Source organism: Ursus arctos, unplaced genomic scaffold (assembly GCF_023065955.2).
Source record: "Ursus arctos isolate Adak ecotype North America unplaced genomic scaffold, UrsArc2.0 scaffold_14, whole genome shotgun sequence".
Classification (NCBI taxonomy): Eukaryota; Metazoa; Chordata; class Mammalia; order Carnivora; family Ursidae; genus Ursus; species Ursus arctos.
The window spans coordinates 13,680,484-13,702,506 of record NW_026622808.1 but is presented as its reverse complement, the minus strand read 5'-3'; the positions used below and the strand labels follow the sequence as shown (position 1 = coordinate 13,702,506).

Here is a 22,023-nt window from a genome sequence, read left to right as displayed (position 1 = left end):
GGGGGAGATGGGTTGGGGTGAGGGAAGGAGACAAAGAAAGGTGCTATGGGAAGAGTGAACATTTGTGACAAAGACAGTTCAGCACTTCTCCAGGTGGCTTCCCCACAAGAGACCCCACGGGCCCTGCTGGAGCCCTTACTCCAGATGCAGGGAATGGCAGGTGCTATGAGCCTCTTTTACATGAGGAGGAAACTGTAGGGCCTCAGCTTCCCTATCTGCTGAATGTTGGCTTGGGGCAGAGTTTGAAAGCAGGGGCAGAATAAGGGTGAGGAGAGTGAGGCACTCACCAGGAGCACAAAACTTAAGTGGGGAACACCAAAAACTCAGCCCTCAAGACACATATTTTAAAGCAATACTTAGTGCAAAGGAAACCATGGTGAAAAAAATACCAATATATAAGATACATATATATATAATATAAATTAAATTATTTACATGTGTATTATAAATTTATACTATAAATATAAATTTGTATATATATAAATATATATATTTCAAGATTTTATTTATTTATTTGAGAGAGAGATCGCAGAAGGAGAGGGAGAGAGAGAAGCAGGCTCCGAGCTGAGCAGGGAGCCCGACGTGGGACTAGATCCCAGGACCCTGAGATCATGACCTGAGCCGAAGGCAGATGCTTCACTGACTGAGCCACCCTGGGAACCCCAAAATACCAGTATTTTAAATAAAGATGGGATCTGACAGGGCCTGGAAGGAGCAAGGGAGGTGGTTGGCACGAATGTGCCATCGGATCTTGTTTTACTGTCACATTTTGGTGTTTTGTTCATCCTGGATTCTTTCTGCATTTGTTTTGAATTTTTAAAATATTGCATTAACACAGTATTTATCTTGATAGCAAGGTTTTCTGTGTTTTGTTTTGTTTTGTATTGGTACCCCTTTAGGTCTGGGATTTGAGAAGAGTGCCTTTCTGGCCTCACCGCAGTCCTGGTCCTGCTCTGTCTTTGGGGCCACATGACGGCAATGTCCTTGGGTGAAGCATGCTCAGCCACTTCCCCCAAACAGCCCAGGAATGGCCAGACCTTCTGATTTTTCAAGAGGGCCTGGAAATCTAGATTTCTTTTTTGGTGAAATGTCCTTATTTTTAAATGTTAGCAATGAACTTACATTTTTAAAGGATTTTGGGGCCACATCCCACCTGGGGGCCACCAGTTTTTGACCCTTGTTTAGGTAACAATTCCTTTGTGGAGATGTGGGCTGAGGAGTGAGATGCTGGCCCCCAGGCTCCTGGTTCTCTCTGTGTACTGCAGGGGATGAGTGGGGAGGTTCCTGCAGGGATGACAGGAGCCCTGGGGCGGGGGGGGTGCGCTCAGCTGGGAGGCCAGAGGCTCAGATCACAGAATATCAGTATATTGCACAAAGTTCTAGGAGTCTTGGAATCTGGTGGCTCCATCTTCCCACGTAAGAAATTCTCCCCTCCCTGACTGTCGATGCTTTTGCAGACATACTGTACACTTTCTGACATCCCCAGGGGGAGCTTATTAAAAATACACCTTCCAGGGGTCCAGTGGCCACAGGATTCTCGATCAATCAATCTGGGTGGGGGCCAAGGAAACTGCTGTTTCATTTTTCTAAATTATCTTTTAAAGATTTTATTATTCATTTGAGACAGAGAGAGAGCACAAATGGAAGGGAGAGGCAGACGGAGGGAGAAGCAGACTCCCCACTGAGCAAGGAGCCCCATGTGGGGCTGGATCCCAAGACCCTGAGATCATGACCTGAGCCTAAGGCAGAGGCTTAACCATCTGAGCCACCCAGGCGCCCCTGAACCTGCTTCATTAGATCCAGGCCCAGAAGTTAGGAAATTGAGAAACCCTGGAAATTATGAGAAAGGCTTGGGCAAATGACCTTGGGTTTAACCTCCCTGAGACTCAGTTACCACCTCTGTAAAATGGGAACAATGTAATTTCACCTCTTGGCCTTAGGCAGAGGGTTCAAAATAAGAGGGCAGTTATTATTACCCCGCAGGTCAAATGACCTATGAGTAAGGGATATACCTCTCCCGCAAGTGAGGCCCAGGAGCTAGGCTTTTGGATTCGAATTCCCCGAGCGCCTCGCACCCCACTGACGTCACCGAGTCACCTCTGGAAATCCGCTAGTCGCGGGCGGTGGAGTCCACCACAGCGGGCCTATTTGCAAATCAGCATAGCCCCGCCCCCCACGCGGTCCCCGCTCGCGGGTGGCCAGCGGCGGTGCCACTCAGCGCTCCGCCTCCTGGCCCCGCCCGCGCCGCGAGCCCCGCCCCCTCGCTTGGGTGCAGCCTACCCCGCTGCCTTCCCTATGCCCCGCCCCGGCCGGGGCCTCCCGCCGCCGGGGCTCCCGATTGGCCGCGCTGGCTGCCGGTGCCCGTCCCCCGCCCTCTGGCCCCGCCCCGCGGAGGGAGCGGGCGCTCGCCGGCCAGGCGGCGGGTTCGGCTGCGCGGCGGGGCTGAGGCGGCCGCGGCGGCCGGAGCGCAGGTAAGGGCGCGTGCAACCGTGGACCGGGCCGGGGTCCGCCGTCCCCGCCTCGGGCCCGGGGGGCAGGGGCGAGGCCCGGGCGGAGGGCAGGCCGGGGCGGCCCGGGGAAGGCGCCTTGGGAGGGCTCCAATTTGGCTGCGGACCGAGTTGGGGGTCGGAGTCAGTGAGGAAGGGTCTGGGGCCGGGGGTACGGGCCGGAGTTGGGGGTCGCGGTCAGTGAGGAAGGGGCTGGGGCCGCGGGTCCGGTCCAGAGTTGGGGGTCGCGGTCAGTGAGGAAGGGTCTGGGTCTGGGGGTACGGGCCGGAGTTGGGGGTCGGCGTCAGTGAGGAAGGGGCTGGGGCCGGAGTTCCGGTCCAGAGTTGGGGGTCGGAGTCATTGAGGAAGGGTCTGGGTCCGGGGGTACGGGCCAGAGTTGGGGGTCGGCGTCAGTGAGGAAGGGGCTGGGGCCGGAGTTCCGGTCCAGAGTTGGGGGTCGGAGTCAGTGAGGAAGGGGCTGGGGCCCGGGGTCCGGTCCAGAGTTGGGGGTCGCGGTCAGTGAGGAAGGGCCTGGGGTACGGGCAGGAGTTGGGGGTCGCGGTCGGTGAGGAAGGGGCCGGGGCGCGGGGGGGGGGGATCCGGTTGGGAGTTGGGGGTCAGGGTCAGTGAAGAAGGGGCTGGGGCTGTAGTTGGGGGTCCTGGCTCGGACTGCAGTGGAGGTCGGCAGGGGAAGGGTGGGGGTGGAGTTGGGGGTCGAGGTTAGCAAGGGAGGGGGAATAGTGCTAGGGTTGAAGGTGGAGGTTATTTGAGGAGGGGCTGGGAGTGGAGTTGAAAGTGGAGGTTAGCTGGGGAGGGGGCTGTGGTGGGAGTTGGGGGTCGCAGGCAGGCGGGGAGGAGGCTGAGGAGTGCAGCCAGGGGTGGAGCTGGGGACCGAGGGAGGAGTGATTGAGGAGTCCCCCCTCAAGACGAGCTGAGAAAGGTGGCCCAGTGAGGGGAGGGCCAGGCCACTTTCAGCAGGGGTCTAAGGGCCCTGGGGGCCCAGTGATGGAGGGCTGTGAAACCTGGTGCTGGTGTTTTGGGGAGAACGACTAGTCAGGAGGAAATGGGGGGTCTTGTTAGAAGTCAGTTACAAGGATTGTGGAGGCCACTTGCCCACTACTTTTGGGGGGCTAATCATTCAGTGTAGGAGGGGGGTGGCCGTGAGCTGGAGGAGATGGGAGTCCAACATACTTTGGGAGGTCAGCTTCTAGGATGTAGGGTATAAGCCGAAAGGTTCATCTTGGTGACTGAATTTTTCAGGAATTTTTGGGCTCGGGAACGAGGAGCCAAGGTGGGAGTTTTGGGGACGATGGTATTGAGGGATGTGGGTGGCACTTTGTTTTTCCTGGGGAGCGGGGGTTGCTAGGGGCTGGAAGGTGGGCGGGAGAAGACAGGCGTGATGAACAGCAGCTCAGAGGCTTCGACTGTTGCTAGGTGTCCAGGTGCAGAGAAGCCAAGTTCACAAACTTGTTCAGTTGGGTGCTGAGGTCTTACGGAAATGAAGAGTGTAGTGGGCTCTGGACGGCGGGCCTGTGTTCCCCGCTGGGCTCCAGCTGCTGGCGGGCCGTGGGGCCTCTGGGAGTTTACTTTGCTCCTCCGTGAAACGGGAATGAGAAAGCAGTAGCAGGCACCTCACAGGAGTGCTGGGGGGTCAGATGAGGGAATGCACGCACCTAGCACGCTCCTGGCACATGGCAGGGGACGTGAGGCGTTGATAATAATGTTCTAAATTAAGGTTTTTTTGGGAGGGGGGAAGGTGGGTGGGTAGAATTACTGGGTTGTTACAGAGGGGAGAGGAGGAGAGGGAAGGAATCAGCTGGAGTTTGACTCTAGTCCTTTAGCCTTGGGGTACACATGAGATCACCCCTGGAGCTTTAAAAAAGAATCTCTGGGGGGGGGAGGTCCAATTCATTAAATTGAGGAAAAAAATGAAAAAGGAGGAAGGGTCTGAGACCAGGAGATTCTGAAGATTTGTCCAGAAACAGGCACATCCTCTTAAGAGAGGTTGCATGGGTCATTCTGATTTAGGTGTACCCCCCAGGAGCCAGTCCAATCTGTACCCCAAAGGGGACCACTGGGCTGCAATTATATGCTCTTTAAATATATGAACTTGACAAATGGAGCTCATATGATGGACCCGGGTCTCTCCGCTTGGCACTGCTGTCGGAGTGGGGTCACTGTCTCTGGGGCACCCACTGGCCCCACCCACTTCACGCAGCAGCACCCTAAGTCGTGACAACCACAGACGTCCTCAGACTACTGCCCAGTGCCCCCTCGGTGCGGCATCACCCCAGTGGAGAACCCCCTGCTCTAGGCAAAATGAGGTTATTTTCCCCTTGGATCACCTTTGATCCTTAGGAAGTTCGGCCACTCAGGTTTGGGGTTGCTTTGTAAGTCTTGTAGTGCTCTCATTTGGAGAGGAAAATTGCTTTTAGAGGATTCGAGCGATGCCACTACTTTCTCGGTGGGTCTTCCGTGTGGCTTCTGCACGCGCACTCGAGTGATCTCGCCCACGGGATGAATTGCTACGTCGCAAGCGTTGAAAGATGCCACTGTTTGGATTTGTTTCCCTGTTTTTGACCTTGCACGTGAGACTTGCAGAGATGCCGGAGCTGTACGGGTGATGCTTGGTCTTCCTTAGAAAGTATCCTGTGATGCCATTGTTTTCCGTTCGCATTTTGTGCTGCGTGAAGCGCGGGGCCCAGTGGTTTGAAGGGAAGGACGATGGAATATGAATTACCTCGGACAGACTCAGCTCTGTGTTGACTGAATGGGTGCGTTATTTTTGGGCACCACGTAGTAGAGTAAGAGCTGCTTCTTCCGTTCAAGGTGTTGTTACAGATTTTCTCATTTGCATCTGGAAACCAAGAATAGTCTTTAAAATGGCATTTACTAGGTCATTCCTATTCTTGAAGCCCTTTGTAGTTCCCTTACAAAAGGGTCGTTGTGCGTGGCCTCCATGACTCTGGAAGTTTCTGGAGCTTTCTAGAGAGGACGGTTACCAGGACAGTTGCACGATTGCTGGGTGTCGATACAGAGTTACCCCCTGTCCTCCTTTGTGCCTGGCAGGAGCAGATGACTGCCCAACTGGATCTTTGTTCGGGGAAGGTTTCTCTTGCGTCTGCCGCGTGCCCGGGTCCGTTAACGGCTGGCCTCTGCACTCCGAGGAGCCTCCCCCTGCTTCCTGCTGTTCTTTTCCACAGTTCTGGACCTGGCTTTTCATTGCTTCTCTCTGGGCTGACCTTCGTCGTGGCCTCCCTCTCTTCAGGGTCTAGAGGAAAGTCATGGCGTGTGTCACCCAGAACACCTTGGAGACCAGTTGGGGGAGCTGAAAAGGTGGAGTGACTTGTCCCCGGGGGCGGGGGGGAGTGGCCTCCATCTTCCTCCTCGTCCACCCTGCCAGCTGGCACACAGGGTGGCTTCCTGCAGCTCTGAGACTCTTCCAGAAACGGCTACTAGTATTCCTTGAGAACTTTGCAAGGGGGAAGATCTTACTGCTTTTCATTTTGCAGTTGCGGTACAATTTCCATGTCATAAAACTCAGCCGTTTTACGCATAGACTTCTGTTTTGGGGGGAAGTTTATGGAGCTGTGTAACCATCCCCATAAACCTTTAGAGCTTTCCATCACTCATATAAGATCCCTATAACCATTAACCTTCACTCCCTGTTCCCTGCCCTCCCCAGCCCCCGGCCCTCAGCCCCCACGAGCCCCCTTCCCATCGTGGAGGAGCCTGTTCTGGACGTGTCACACACGTGGACTCACACGCTGTGGGGCCTTGTGTGTCTGGTTCCCTCCTTGAGCATCATGGGCTCGGGGTCCGTCCCCGGGGCAGCGCGGGTGGGCGTCTCACTCCTGTTCATGGGTGAGTAATATTCCACCTGTGACCGGACACGCTTTGTTTCTCCCTTCACCTGGCTGTGGACATCTGCCCCCACATTTTGCAGTGAACAGTCAAGCTACTATTAAGTGGCTTTTTCCCGGCACTTGGTGGCCTGTTGAACCGGAGCTTGGGGGTGGCCTAGGGGTGAGCCCTCCGGGTTCTCCGTCTCTCTTTTCCACTTGAGTTAAGTGCTTCGCAGTCTCCGGTGCCACGCATCCTAGCTGGTGGGTTGGCCTCGTGGCCCGCTCAGGTGGGCAGCCCCTCACGGCCAGAATCTGCTCTGTGAGGCACAGATGTGTCATGATTTCCCTGCCACCGCTACCAACTCATCACCCACTTGACAAAATCGAAATGCCTCATGCAGCCTTGGTGGCAACATGGGAGTTGGTCCCCTTCACCTTCCTACCATGACCTGCACTTTGAGTGCAGAAACCTGCCCCTCCTGCCATCCGCTCGGCACAGGCGCCCTTTCCTGGACGGTGCGGTTTGCTGTCTCCTTTGTCTGAAGCCTGCCTGCCTTCCTCTCCCCAACAGAGGCTGCCTTGTGTGCCTATTTTAAGCGTCAGAGCGGGTGCCAGGCGCCGGGAGTGCCACGTGAATGAGAGGCTTGTGTGCATGCGTGGGGAGGCGTGGAGACGGGGGACCCAGGGCCCTTCTGTCCCTGGACTGGCTCTCTGAGTGGGGGTCCCTGGGAATGGTGGAGACAGGCCCAGGCCTGTGTGTCCCATGAGCGCCACAGGTGCTGCAAGAAAGGAAGCCTTCGGGGGGTGGAGAGGTGGGGATCCTGTGTGTAGCACAGGCCAGAGATGAGCTTCACACGGACGAGTTTGCCCGGGGGCAGGTGGAGGGGCACAGCACCCCTCGTGCAAGCCCCAAGGCAGGGCTGAATCTTCCATATCATTTCACTCAGGGTCTGCCCCTCGGCACTACTGACGTTTGGGTCAGGTTCCTCCTTATGGGGCCATTCTGGGCACTGTTGGGGACTGAGCAGCATTCCTGACCCCACCCACTCAACGCCAGGAGCACCCCCTGTCGTGACAAACACAGGTGTCCCCAGACACTGCCCAGTGTCCCCTGGGGGCAGAATCACCCCTGGTTGGGAAACATTAGGCTGAACTATTTCTAATAAGATTTTATGAATCTAAAGGTATGTTTGGGTTTTTTTTTTTTAATAAACTGTTTTTTAAAGCAGTTTTAGGTTCATAACAAAATTGAGCAGAAGGGATTTCCCATATACTCCCTGTCCCCCTGCCCAGGCTCCCGCATTATCAACGTCCACGTGAGAGCGGGACATTTGTTACAGTCAGTGAACCTACAAGGACATGTCATGGTCACCCCGTGTCCGTGGATGACATTCAGGCTCCCCGTTGGTGTTGTACCATGGGTTTGGGCAAATGGATAAAGTCACGTACCCACCATTATGGTATCACACAGAGTAGGTTCACTGCCCTAAAAAATCCTCGGTGCTCCCCCAATTCATCCCCCCTCACTCCACTATTTTGTTTTTATGGGCAAAGTGATAAGAATAGCTTAGTAACCTCGAGTTCCTTTTGGGGAAGATGTAGCTCTGTAGGCTGTGGAGTTTCCTATGAACTAATCTTCCATGTTCTCCACTCCAAGCAACTGTACCGTTGAGTAGAAACAGGACTCGAACCTCTTGTGTGATTGTCAACGCTCCACTGGCCGCATTCACAAAAGCAAAATATGTGAAACAGATTTTAATGAGACACTTTACATAACACCTTATATCCAAAATACTGACATTTCAACGCGCCATCAATGTGAAGAAGGTATGAATGAGCTGTTTTCCTTTCTTTCGCACGATGTCTTCAAAATCTGGTGTGTATTTTGCACCTGTAGATTCTGACATCTCAGGATGAGCCCCATTTCAGGTGCTCAGTGCTGCATACTGGACATCACAGGTGTAGGAAGTGGCTAGGGGAAATTTTAGGAGAAAATAAGACCCCCAAAGGCATCTGAGTGCAAGCTGAGCATTTGGACATGTTGTGGGTGGTTTTTAGAGCTGTTGATGTATCTGCTGGTTGAGACTGTGGATTGAAGGTCGTAGAAAGTCAGTTCTGGAAGAGCCCCCTGACTCTCCAGTCCAGGTGATGGCAAACCACGGCCCTTGGGCCAAATCTAGCTCATCATCTGTTTTTATGTGGCCCTTGGGCTGAGAATGGTTTTTACATTTGAAGTGGTTTCAAAAAAAATCAAAGAAAGCATAATATATCATGACATATGAAAATCATACAGAATTCAAGTTTCGGTGTCCACCAATAAAGTTTTATTGTCACAGAGCCACACACATTGGTTGACGTGTTGCTTGCCATGGCGTTCAGGCTACAACACAGGAGACTGTGTAGCTCGCAAGTCAAAAATACCAATTCTCTGGCCCTACAGAGAAAAAAAAGTTTGTCAGCCCCGCTAGTCTAACTGGCGGGATTTACAGATGAGGAAACAGGCCCGGTTTCATGGATTCATGGCGGTGCTGGGACTTGAACTTGGGATTTCATAGTTCAGCTTTATCCGTTCATTTTAGCATCGGTCTTGGGAGAGCAAGTGATGGTTCACGCCACAGAGAGCTGCCTCGGATGCCGTCTTGCTCGGAGCTCGTACCCCCATAGCCTCCTGGTTGAGCAGAGGTTAATGATTTGGGGACAGACGCGTAGGATGATTTTTTTCCCCCATAACAGCGTGCCATACTTAGCAAGCCTGATTATTTATTTTCTTTAGTGTCACGAGACGTAACAGCCAATCTTAGAAATAATGGCATCTTAGATTTGATGAACCATGGCATCCGAGAGCTGCAAATAGATCCCGTTTTGAAGTGCCAGTTATGTTTATTATCACGTTACTTAAAGACGCACACACGTAAAACCGCATATAGAATGTCTCATGCTCAGGCCGTTTAGCTATAAACCGAAAAAGCGGATCAAGTAAAGAAAAATAAAACAGCAACACAATGAAGCAGCGGTCTTCCAAACACATATTCAGATAGACAATTTTGACGTCAGGCGATGGGCGGTTTTTTTAGAATGATGTCCAAGAGTGACAGTTTGCCCGGAGCCAGGTTTGAAAACGCAGCCGGGTCACAGTGAATTTCGTCGTCTGGAGCCAAGGACGAGTCTCTGTTCCACACCCGCCGAACTTAGAAACGCCTCTGTCTTTGGGCTGAGCACTGACAAGCGCTCATTCCTCAGGTAGGCAGTTTTAAATATTCGAGGCCAGGGTGAGAAACGGAAGGCTCGTTTCTTTTCTTTCCTTTTGTCTCTTGGCAGACTGGTGCTTTGGGAATGGATGGTTGTTTCAATTGGCAGCAAGAGGCGATGGGAGGAAATGGGGCTGGGGGGCTTTGTGGGTGGGCCGGACTTTGCTGTTTAAGAAAGAGGTTGGCGCCCCATCTGTCTTTCTTCTCTCTCCCTGTCTCTGTGTCTCACTGACGGATTCCAGGGGCCCCTCAGCTCTGTGTAAAGGAAACAAAGCCATGCCCACAGCAATCACAAGCCTCAAGCCGCCGCATGTGGGTTTGGGGCTTAGGAGGACAGGGGACCTTGGTCCCATCCTTGCCTCTGCCTCTCATTCCCAAACTGGCCCAGTCCCCTCGCCTCTCAGCTCCCAGTCCCCTAGCTGAGAAGTGGGGCACAAGGTTAGGTAAGTGTCCAAGGGAGAAAGATCGTGCGCTGAGTTCTGAGATGCGTTTTTTTCTTCTATAACATTTTAACTCTGCTAATTGTAGGTGTGAGAAAAGTCTCGAAGGCAGCGTGGAGAGTTCCCACGTACCCCTCCGAACCGCCGTGCTGGCTAACATCCTGTATTCCCCCTGGCGCCTTTGTTGCCCTCAGAAGTTAACCTGTGCGCATTGCTATTAACCAAAACCCACGCTTTGTCCAGATTTCACTCTTCCTCTAACGTCCTTTTCTGCTCCAGGACCCCACGTGGTACTAGGCCCTCTGGGCTGAGACAGCCTCTCTGACCTTCCTTGTCTTTTACGCCTGGACAGTCTTGAGGACGCCTGGTTAGGAATTTTGCACAACGACCCCCAGTCTGGGTTTGCCTGATGTCTCCTTGTGTTCAGACCAGGGTTACGGGGTTTGGGGCAGAACACACAGTGGTGAGGACCCCTCTCAGCACATTGCAGCAGGGACCAGGGGCCCCTGACACCCACAGGTCACTGATGGTGTTGACCTTGGTCACCAGTCACAAGTCATGTTTGCCCACCCACCAGGTGCTCAGAGGCCTGGATGCGTGTCCTTCCACCCTTCCTTCCTTCTGCCGAGGGAACCCCGGGCCCGGGACAGCTGGCTCTCCCATGCTGGATTCCCCGTTCTCTGTCCTGCCAGCTTTTGTCCACCTTCACTGCCTGATGTGGGTTCTGTCCTGGCTCCGCCGTACCCAGTGCAGGCGGTGCTGGAGATAATTTGGGGGAGTTGGGAAATCATCGTCTCACATGCTGTGGCCATGGACACTGCAGGGTGTTGGGGAGACCGTCTCCCTTCTGATTTGAGACACGTGGGCCCCACCTGTCCCAAACCCATGCATTGGTGAGGGGTGTGAACGGGTCCCACTGCTGGTGGTTGAGACAAGCACACGCCGGCCCTGAGCGCTTGTCACAGCTCTGCGTAGGTGCCACATTTTAATAAAAGGTGGGGGAGCTTTAGATCTGAGAGCAGATCTGGGAGCAGAGTTGGGGCACCTGCGGCCCAAGGCCAGAAACCGCCTCATGGTGCCGGTGTTCCTACCTTCCCGACCGGTCCACCTGCTGCCCAAAGGGACACCGTGGGTCTTTGTTCACATGTCAGTGCAGTGTTTGGGGGAGCCAAGGATTGCTGGAAAGCAGGCTGTTTTGTGGGGAGGTGTTTGGGTGTCCTTTGAAAGTGGAGCTGGGCAGCGGGGGGGCGGATGGGATTCTCTCCAGCCGCCCTGGGCAGGGAGCTGCCTGGCTGCACTGAGGCCTTTCCTTAGCGGCCTCATGATCCTCAGATGCCGGCCACAGGATGGTGCCAGGTGCTGGGGGTACGGCTACCCCCACCGTGCGCCCTGTGTCCTGCGCCTCCAGGGGAGGGGACCTGTCAGCTGTGGCCATCAGCACGGATTGAGCACCTGCCGCACACCAGACATCGTCCCCGTCTACTTCTCCCTCCATCTCTGTCAGTGCAGCTCCAGTGTCCCACGCTGCTCCCCGCATCCATCTCCACCCAAATTACCCATAACATCAAATTCACCGTCTTAACCATTTCTTTCTTTCCTTTCTTTCTTTTAAATATTTATTTATTTATTTTAGAGAGAAAGAAAGCATGCGAGCCGGTGGGGGCGGGGGTTGGAGGGGCAGAGGGAGAGAAACTCAAGCAGACTCCCCCAGGAGCCCGACACAGGGCTCAATCCCACCACCCTGAGATCAGACCTGAGCCGAAACCAAGAGTTGGACTCTTAACCAACTGAGCCAGCCAGGTGCCCCTTAACCATCTCTAAGTGCACAGCCCCGTGGCATGAAGCACACTCACCCCGTCCTGCAGCCACCCCCACCCTCCGTCTCCAGAACTTTCCATCTCCCCACACGGAGACTCTGTCCCCAGGAAGCACAGACTCCCCGCCCCCTCCCCCAGGCCCCCAGCACCCACAAGCCCCCTTCCTATCTGTGGGTCTGCTTGTTCAGACGTGTAGAATCACACAGCATGTGGGCTTCTGTGTCTGGTTCCCTCCCCGAGCGTCGTGGGCTCAGGGTCCGTGCGTGTTCATGTTTTATGTCCAAATGGTCTTCTGGTGTATGACTGCATCGCGTTGTCTTTGTCCCTACATCCATTGCTGGATACTTTGTGGCTGTTGTGACTGTGACGCTGTGAGCATGTATGTTCAGGCTTCTGTGTGGACAGCTGTTCCAGTGCCGCTGGATGCCCAGGAGCGGCATCGTGGGGCCCGTCACCTATTATTAAACTTACTGATTGTGCTTCTGTGCCTGGTGGGACTTTTGTCCATTTGCTGCTGCTTTCACAGCTCAGCCCTGGGGGCTCTGGACGGATTTGAGTCCCTCTGGCTGATTCCGTTCATTTCCTCCCTGCCCCCATCCTCGTTTCTGCCTTGAGCCTCAGCTGGCAGGTCCCCGCGCCAGCCCGTCTGGGGCAGCTTTCTCAGCACGGCTGGATTTTCTCCCTGCCCCCACCCTGGGGTCTCGCCCCTCTTTCCCTGGCCTGGAATGCCCTCTGCGTGGACACACTGGCACACCCCACTTGCTCACGGTCCGCCCGGCCCTCCTGGGGCTGCCTCTCTGCCTCTCCCTGCTCTCACCGACCCCCCGCGTCCAGTGTCCTCTAGCGCCCGATGCTCTGAACCTCTGGACTCCCAGCCACCTCTGTCTGCAGTCGCCAGGGGGCCTGGCCCAGTTTTCTTTAGACTGAGCTCCCATTTTTGTTGGTTGGTGTCTCGCCCTCTCCCTCCCCCCTTCTCCTGCTCCAGGTCAAGGTGACTTGCTGGCCACTCTTGTCTCGTTTCACATTGTGTGTGGGGCTTTCCACCCAGGGCTGCGCTGACCCCAAGAGCAAATCCCTGAGGTGCCCATCTGGGGTCCTGTCTTCAGATGAGTGCGCTGAGGTTCAGAATGGGGGAGCCGCGCCAGGAAGGACCCTAGCCCCGGGGCTCCCCCACGTTGTAGCTCTTCCTGACTGCGCCATCAGCATTGTGTGTAGGATTTTGTGTCTCGGGGACAGGCCGCCACACTTCCTTCTAGCCGAGGAATTGAGCGTGGGGAGCCAGGTCCCAGGTTCCTGGTTCCTCGTATTAAAAATAATTGGTTTCGGGGTATCTGGCCGGCTCAGTTGGGGGAGCACATGACTCTTGATCTCAGGATCTTGAATTCAAGCCCCACGTTGGCCAAGGAGCCTACTTAAAATAAACATTTTAAAAAAATTTAAAAATTATTGGTCTCACGTGAAACGATGCTCAGTGTCGTTTAGCTCTCAGGGAAATGCAAATGAAAACCACCGTGAGACAGCATTTCACCCCGTCAGGACGGCCAGAATCCAGCAGACGGACACGAGCAAGTGTTGTCAAGGACGGGGACAACCCGGAGCCCGCGCAGGGCTGGGGGAGCGCGAGGGGGCAGCCTCTCTGGAAGGCAGTTGGGCGGTTGGGAGGTTCCTCAAAAAAGTTAAAGGTGGGGTGTTCATCCGACCCAGCGATTCCACTCCTGGGCGTCCACCCAAGAGAAACGAGAACACGTGTCCACACGAAAACCTGCCCACGAGTGTTCACAGCTGCAGGATTCACAACAGCCGCCAAGTGGAAACACCCAGGTGTCCATCGATGGATAAGGGGATACGCACAGCGTGTCCACCGCACACGAGAGCATCACTGGGCTGCGAACAGGAGCGCGGTGCCCACACGCGCTGCCCCAGGGATGGACCCCGAGCCCACGACACTCAGGGAGGGAACCAGACACAGAAGGCCCCACGGCGTGTGAGACACGTCCAGAGCAGGCTCCTCCACAGACAGGAAGGGAGCTCGTGGGGGCTAGAGGCTGGGGAAGGGGGGTAACAAATGATGGGGACAGGGTTTCCTTTTGGGGAGATGGAATGTTCTGGAACTAGTTAGAGGTGATGGTTGCACAACTCCGTGAATATACTAGATGCCACTGAAATGTATACTTTGGTTAAAATTGTAAATTTTCTATTTTGTGTACTTTATCAACCCCCGCCCCCCGCCACACCCCCAAACACCTCTTGGTCTAAGCGGTCATATTTCAGAGCTTGAGACCATTGACGGTTAAGAGCCGTGGGGGAGTGGCCCTGTTTTCTTCCCTAGAGCCCCTCCCCTCCCTCTGCCTCAGGTCAAGCCCCGTGGAGCCGTGATCACAGACATGTTCTCATTTTAAGTCCTGTCCTTGTGAGTCTGGCACAAGGGCGTGAATTCCTCTGTGTCCGGAGCGGCTGAGCAGTCACACCCTTGACTTTGGTATTGCCAGCCCTGGGCCTTAAGCGGACGCGTGTGCCGCTTAGGTTGGGAGGGCAGGAAGGTGCTCCTGGGTCTCTGGGAGGAAGCGGTGAGTAAGGTTAAAGTGTGGCACTGCCGAGGAAGAGGGACCCAGGGACTGACATACGGAAGAGGTGAAAGGTTGGGAATTACGGGACTTTCTGGAACCTTCTGGAACGCGGAGGGCATTGTGGCATAGTGAGGCTTCGGGGTTGGAATTGCTGCTCAGCCCTGGGTGACTTTCTCCCTGTGTGATTTGAATCTCTCTGTTTCTGTTTCTCCGTGGACACAAAGGAGTAGGAGCCCCCCACTGCCACCCCCTGGATCGTCCTAAGGGTTGGGAGGGTGTGGTGGTCACTGTTCTGATTGTGCTGTTATTACGTGTGTTTAAAGTAATTGCCACTGCAGGCATCAGGCCCGTTCCTGGTGGCGTGTGGACAGAAGCCACAGTGGCTGCTCTGGCTTAGAAGCTGGACTCATTTGGGAACCAGACGGACTGTCTTGGGAAGCCATTGGTCCCTGGTTGTTGAAGATGGCGTGGCAGAGGCTGGGTGACCCCAGGCCACATGTGGGAGTGGGATTCCCTTGTGGTGGGTGTGGACTTGACACCAGAGGCCACTCCAGGAGCTGAGGCTCCTAGCAGTGAGCTGCCACGAAGCCAGATGGGGTCAGGGGTGAAGTGCGGACGGAGCTGCCTGCTGTTCTTGCCTCGCCAGGCTGGACCTCTATCTGTGTTGTAGAAGGGGAAACTGAGGCACACACATTTTTCATCCCCCTGCCCCGTCCCAGGTCAGGGCCCTCGTGGGAGCAGAGTAAGGAGTTGGTCTCGCTTCCCCATGATGTGGGGTATGCCGAGCATGGCCAGGTTGCCGGGGGACCCCGACGGACGACCCACCGGCTGGTAACCGTTCCATCCCTGGGTGGTTGTGTTCCGTGGTTTCTCCATTCTCACCGTTCTGCCTCCGTACCCGAGCCCAGGAGGGGATGGTGTGCTCCCCGAGACACAAGCGGCCAAAGCACCCCCCACCTCAGGTCCAGGGGCCTCTGGTGCTGCACACCCGTCTCACACGTGCATTTTGCTGCGACCATGTTGGCATCAGCGGCAGCCACCCACCCCCTTTCCGCTCAGAGCCACACACAAGGGACTGGACCCCAGGCACACCATACAGAGGCCCTGGTGGTCAGATGCAGGCGGCCGAGGATTAGGAGTTTCTGGATGTCCCGGTGATGGTTTGTGGGAGAGTGGCAGCACGCAGGCCCCCCTGGGTTCTGTGGAGGGTGGCGTCCTGTCTGCGCCCTTGTCCAGGAGCAGGGCGTAGGGCTGTCTCTCTGCCTGGCCAGTAAGGGGAATGCTGGCACCTCATACAGACGCTTCGGAGGGCTCGGGGCTGACCCCCCGTCGGGAGTGCGCCACGCTGGGCCCGGCCTCCTTACACCCCCAGCCCCCAGAAAGATTAAAAAGAGCTGAACCATTCACTGAGTACCCCCTCTGTGCCCGACGCCCTCACGGCCACCGAAGTTGTTGATCTGACTCTTAAACCGGGACGGCCCCACCCCAGAGAATGACCTGGCTCCGGGTGCCCACAGTACTGGGAACGAGAGACCCTGCCCACGTTTCAGGCGAGGGCCCTTGTTCCCAGTGCTCCGGGTCGGAAAGCCGAGCTGTCGCAGAGCCTGCCCCAGGTCATAGGATGAGCACACTGCGACCGCAGTGTCGAAGAATAACCCAGCCAGCCCCGAAGCCCTTGCCAGCTTCCTGGGGGCTCTCCCTCCAGGTTCCCTCACCTGTAAATGGGGAAGTGAGAACACTCAGCTCCGAGTCACGGTGGCGATGAGATGAGATCGTGGCAAGTGCTGTGGGTGCGCCACCTGCTTTGCGGGGTTTATCTTGCAGGTGCGGCGCCCGCTGTGCACTCCGACCCTCTGCCCGGTCCTCCTCCTCCAGACGCGCTGCCGGGGAGCCAGGGTCTCCCCTCAGCACTGCTGACATTGCCGGGGTCTCAGCCCCCTGCCCCCAGGTGTGACCACCCCAGCCATCTTCGGACACCGCACAGTGTCTCCTGGGGGCAGGACTGCCCCTCATTGTTTGTAAAGGGATCAAAGCCAAAGAAAACATGTTTGAGATTTTGGAGTGCTCTGGGATATCTCGTTGACAGAGGGACACTCGGGGCTCACAGCTGGGCCTAGGCTGCTCGGGAGACGCACAGCGGAGTCCGTCTCCAGGTGACGTTACTGGCCACCTTCCCTAGGGAAACTCTCCGTAGCACATATGGAAATGTAATTAAGCAGCCGTTTTCCCCTCTGTGGTGGTGACATAGATTTGGCTCTGTAATAAAGAGGAAGGAGTCCCTTTAGATCTAAGGGCCAGACAGAGCAGGGTCACCCCCTTCATCCCTGCACTGCTGACATTGGGGCAGGTCACTCTCGGGGGTGCGTGCCAGGCGCTGGGGGACCTGAGCAGCATCCCTGACCCCAGCCCCTCGATGCCGAGAGCACCCCATCGTGACAACCACAGACGTCCCAAGCATGGCCTAATGTCCCCCAGGGGCAGAAGTGTCCCGCTTCTCCTGTTGAGAACTGTGTGCAAGGAATACACGTCTTTCATGTGTTTGTCTTGTGTCCTATAGGACCCTGGGGAAGTGCTTTCCCAGTGGTTCTTTACACATCGAGACCCGCACAGGAACCAGTTGAGGTCATGGCTGTCCTTCGGAGCTGCCCTCAGGAGAGGGGCCATGCCCTCTAATATTTCTGGCCTCTAACCAGCCTCGTCCGGGAAATAATGTTCCATGCTTCTTTACCTCTGAGCAGCCTCTTCTCCTTGCTGACAACATTTCGTGGTCTTTACAGTTACCAGTTTTCATTGGGCAGCACTGACCATGGCCATAGCCCTCACCTCTCCACGTGTTCCCTGAGCCCTGGTGTTTCACGAAAGCCACACTCCTGTTTTCTGTGATGGTTCAGGGGTTCAGTTAGGCCCCCCCTGCAGCAGAGAGACCCTTTAGTTTCCACAGTGCATCTGTCCCCGAGAATGTGATCTGTTTTGGTTCATTTGTGAACACTTCCAACTGTTGGGGTGGTTGGCACGGTTGGAAATATGTTTGAAGAATATACAGCAGTTTGCAAGCCCATAGCATTTCCCATGTGTTAAAACATTACCAATCCCAAGTGTGTAGAAATCTGGATTTTATCTATTCTAGTCTCAGCCAGAGGGGGAGGCGTTATGGCAGTTCTGTTTTAAGAAAAGTAGTACGATATATATAATGTATAGTGTTATATCCTGAATCCATTTTTCTTTGTGGTGGTATACAACAGAACAGCTTTCAAACTCCGTCACGTACAAAAACCGCCTGACGGATGGGGTGTGTGCTATTGAGCACAAGCATCTGAGTTGTGAACATCAGCTGAGGGAATCTGTGTTTTCCTCACCACCCCCAGATTTCACGTCGAAGCAGGTGTCCTCCGCATTATCGGTCACCTTGGGAGAATTTGTGGTTCTCACATGCTGCAGTTGTGAGTGCCTTCGGGAGGGCGCTGCGCTGCTCTTGGGTTTTCAGATATACGAATCTGTAGGTTTCGAATACATTTCAGATTTTTATCCTTTTTTCCCAAAGATTTTATTTGAGAGAGAGAGCGAGAGCATGCGTGCAGGCATGGGAGTGGGGGGAGGGGCAGAGGGAGAGAATCTCACGCCAACTCCCCACTGAGCGTGGAGCCTGACTCGGGGCTCAATCCCATGACACGTGAGATCAGGACCTGAGCCAAAATTACGGGTTGGACACCCAACCGATGGAGCCACCCAGGCGCCCCCACACGTTTATCTTTTGAGGGTAGATTTGAATTTGGGAAACAGGCTGTATTTGTCTGCTAATGCTGTGTAACAAATCAGACAAACTTAGTGGCTAGAAACGTGCTTATCGTCTCCCCGTGTCTGTGGGTCAAGGATGTGGGTGCAGCTCAGCTGCAATCAAAGTGTCAGCCTGAGCCGTAGACTTGTCTCAACTGGGAACGGATCTACCTCCAAGCCCGCTCGCGTGGCTGGTACCTGGAGGCCGCTCTCAGTTTTTTGGCTGCTGGTCGCTGGCAACCTGCTTTGTCGCAGCAGCAAAGGGACAGTCTTTTAGCAAGATGGGAGTTACTCTGTCATGTCAGATAGTCACGGAAGTGACATCCCATCGCCTCTGCCACGTTCTGGAGGTTAGAAGCAAGCCACGGGCCTGCCTACACTCAGGGGCAGGTGCTGACGCAAGACGTGAGTACCAGACTTGGGGATCACTGGGGGACCATCTGAGTGCCCTCCACCCAGCCAGAGGTCACTCTCTGCTGAGTAAGGTGGATGGCCCAACGGGAGCAGGCCGATTGTGGTTGAGTGGGAGAGGTCATTGCTAAGTTGTGGGACCGTATTTCACAGGTATAAGAGTTTTACTCTCTCCAAAGGTGATTCCCGAGGATGCATCCAGAAACGTCATGAGAGGGCATATTGCTCTGAAATAGTTTCCCAGGGTGGCTATTGGAAGGGAAGAACTAACGACTTAATTCTGTCACGTGGGTTAATTACCCAACTTACATCACCTTGCTTGGCTCACCTCGTTTGCTAGTGGGGAATTAGAGGCCAGCCTTTGCACGTTTGAAGGAGGTGAGGATGGAATGAGAGAGAGGGAACCATGCTCACGGTATTCCCGGATCTGGAGTCTTTCGGGTGTGGCCTGCATCCGGGCCGTGCTGCTCACCAGCTGTGTGACTTTGGGAAGTCACTTTACCTCTCTGAACCCTCATCTTATCAGCAAAATGGAGATGTTAAACCTTAGGTTATAAGGTTGTTCTAAGGATTAGGGACAACATCTAGAAAGTGTGATAAATGCGAAGTGGTACCCTAGATGGGATCCTAGAGCAGAAAAGGGCCATTAGTGGAAAAACCAGTGAAATCTGAATAAACCGGGGGTTTTGGTTAATAGTAATGTAGCAACGTTGTTGTCTTGGTTGTAACACTTGATCTTAGCCAAGAGGCCGAGAAGCGATGTTGTCTTAGTTGTAACAAATGCACCCTGGTTACATGAGTTGTTAACATTAAGGGAAGCTGCGTGAGGGATATAGGAATCGTCTGTATTATCTTTACAACTCTTCTGCAAATCTAAACATAATCCAAAGTTAAAAAGTTGTTTGAAAAAAATAAGATTCTCTTTTTCACCTTTATAATGGGTGAGGAGTAATAAAAAATAATACCAGTGGTGATGAGGGTGTAGACAGGGGGATAGAATAAAATGGCGTGATCCTTCTCAACAATAACTGAGTCGTGTGTTTTCAAGAACCTTAAAAATATTTAATGCTCTCGAGCCCATCATTTCATCTCTAAAAATGTAGACTAAGACCGTAATTAGAGATGGGCGTAATGATGTTCACTTCAGCATTACTTGTAAAGCAGAAAGTGGGAACAGTCTAGATACCTGATAGTAAGAAAGAGGGTTCATCAATTATGGTATATTAATTCGATGTAAATTTATGGGCAGCCATAAAAAAAAAACCTGTTTTCAAAGAATACTTAGAAAATGCCAAGGATTGGGGTGTGTGGGTGGCTCAGTCAGTTAGGTATCTGACTTTGGCTCAGGTCATGATCGCAGGATCCTGGGATCGAGCCCCGCATTGGGCTCCCTGCTCAGTGGGGAGCCTGCTTCTCTTCTCCCTCTGCCCCTCCTCCCCGCTTGTGCTCTCTCTCTCTCAAATAAGTAAATAAAGTCTTTTTTTTTTTTTAAAGATTTTATTTATTTATTTGACAGAGAGAGACAGCCAGCGAGAGAGGGACCACAAGCAGGGGGAGTGGGAGAGGAAGAAGCAGGCTCCCAGCGGAAGAGCCCGATGTGGGGCTCGATCCTGGAACTCCGGGATCACGCCCTGAGCCGAAGGCAGACGCTCAACGACTGAGCCACTCAGGCGCCCCAAGTAAATAAAATCTTAAAGAAAGTTTAAAAAAAAAAAGAGAAAGAAAATGCCAATGATAGAATATTAAATAAAAATGGCAGAGAAAATATACCTAGTTTTTTCCCTTGTAATTAAGAAGCTACTTACTGAGGCCAGAAGCTCAGAGCTAAAAGCTTCAAGTTTACTTTTCTAGAAAGTTTGTGGCCAACACGCAGTAAGTTATGTGTGCAGGTGTTCTGTATTGTAGCTGCGTTGTGGGAGCGCCCGACTCCTTCTTTGTGTGGTAGTGGGTGGGACTGCCTGCTCCTTGACTGCGTGTGATTGTACCACTGCCTACTGGGCAGCAGATTCCTGGAGCTGAGCTCCACAAGGGCTCGATCTTCACGTGGACTCAATTTCCGTGGAACAGACTTTTTTTTTTTTTTTTTTAGATTTTATTTTTAAGTAATCTCTACACCCAACATGGGGCTTGAATTCACGTCCCTGAGATCAAGAGTCACATGTCCTACTGACTGAGCCACCCAGAGACCCCCATGGAACAGACTTTATTTTATTTAATTCAAGAGTTTATTTATTTGAGAGAGAGAGAGATTGAGAGCATGCAGAAGCATGGGAAGGGAGAAGGAGAAGCAGACTCCCCGCTGAGCAGGGAACCCCATGTGGGACTCAATCCCAGGACCCCGGGATCATGACCTGAGCCGAGGGCAGAGGTTTAACTGACCGAGCCCCCCAGGTGCCCCTGGAATAGGCTTTAAAGCACGGATTGGGCTGTGCACTTGAATTGAAATCTGCCCTCATGTTTCCTGGGTGGGAGTCCGTAGCTGCCACTTTGTTTGATTTCATAGCTTGGATGCCATCTCCTATCCCCACCTGTAGTTCCTTCTGTCTTACATGTTGGTCTGCATTGATAGTTTCCTTTGTTTTCCCCTGCTAATCATGAAGCTTTCTCAGGTTTCCCATTTCTCTGCTTCCTTTCTCTGGGGAAGTAATCTGTAACATATTACTTCTTCAGTGGTCATGTCTCTCTATTTTCCATGCATCTGGGTTTCTCGACCTAGGCACTATTGACATTTTGGGCTAGATAATTAATCAAATCCCCAGTTAGTAGAAGTAATTTTTGAATTAATCAGTTATGCTCATGGTAAATAAAATTTCAACTTATACGTAAGGGCATAAAACAAAGAATAAACCTCCAACCCCTCAGTCCTAGTCGCTGTTGTAACTGTTAACAGTTCTGCTGTTTTCTTCTAGAATATTTTTCCCTTTGCATATGCAAGTACATGTACAAATGTATCTTTTCAAGAAAACGTAGCTCAGGTGGCTTGTGCTGGCCGATGTACTAGTCTGCAGTTCTTGTACTTACCAATGTCTTGGGTCTCTTAGTGTGAGCACGGATAGGTCTGGGTGTGTGATAAGCTATTACTCCTTCCCTGTCCATCAGGGGCTCACCCCTTCGGCACTGTGGACATTGGGGCTGAGTCGTTGTTTGTGGGCCATCCTGGGCACTGTCGAGGTTGGGTAGCATCCCTGGCCCCACCCCTTCCATACCAGGAGCACTCCTAGTGTCTCCAGGCTTTGAGTGTCTCTGGGGGGATCCACTGGGTTACACCAGATCTCTCTCTTCATGAGCTTTAGAGTTAAACCTGAGTTTGAATTCTTCCTTTGCCTCTTACTGGCTTTGGGCAGTATTTTACGTTTTGCTTAGCTTAGAAGAAAAACCTCAAACAAACAGCTTTTTTCCTTAACAAAATAGAGAGGGAGTGGTTCCTGACCTTGC

General features: G+C 53.5%; 1 protein-coding gene across 2 annotated transcripts in view; it reads left to right on the top strand.

Annotated features, from left to right (window-relative positions):
• The first annotated feature begins 2,382 nt into the window (after nucleotides 1–2,382).
• Nucleotides 2,383–22,023, top strand: part of GNG7 (G protein subunit gamma 7) — a 122,556-nt gene continuing 102,915 nt past the window's right edge. For both annotated transcript variants that reach the window (XM_026481034.4, XM_026481035.4), the window contains exon 1: nucleotides 2,383–2,471. The gene's annotated coding sequence lies outside the window, so the exon portion shown is untranslated. The remainder of the gene's footprint in view (nucleotides 2,472–22,023) is intronic.